This window comes from Asparagus officinalis, unplaced genomic scaffold (assembly GCF_001876935.1).
Source record: "Asparagus officinalis unplaced genomic scaffold, Aspof.V1 AsparagusV1_Un713, whole genome shotgun sequence".
Lineage (NCBI taxonomy): Eukaryota > Viridiplantae > Streptophyta > Magnoliopsida > Asparagales > Asparagaceae > Asparagus > Asparagus officinalis.
Window position 1 is genome coordinate 5,455 of NW_017972973.1, and position 436 is coordinate 5,890.

Genomic DNA, 436 nt, shown 5'->3' on the forward strand with positions numbered 1-436 from the left:
CCAGAAGGCTCCCAGGCCTCGGTCTGGCACGAGGTCGACTGTAAGGTGTGCGGTGGTCGACTGAACGCGATCTGTTTAGAACGTGCAGGTTTCTGTACAGATTGTGTTCGTGACATGATTTTGTGATTAAACTTGTTTAAATCACACTGAAACATATATAAAACATTATGAACTTCAAATCATCATCTCTGGGAATTATCAAACATCAATAACATGATTAATTGCAAAAAGAAACATGCTTAAACCCTTAAACATGCAAATATCACTATGACGATTAAACTTATAAAATCTCAGTTAAACAACATGAAATATTAAAACATGATAAAATATAAATATGAACAGAAGGAAAATTTGTTTAAACATGTTCATCTTACTTAGGTTTTTTTCACAAACCTAGGGTTAGCATAATTAACTTACATAAAAACTCAGCTAGTTT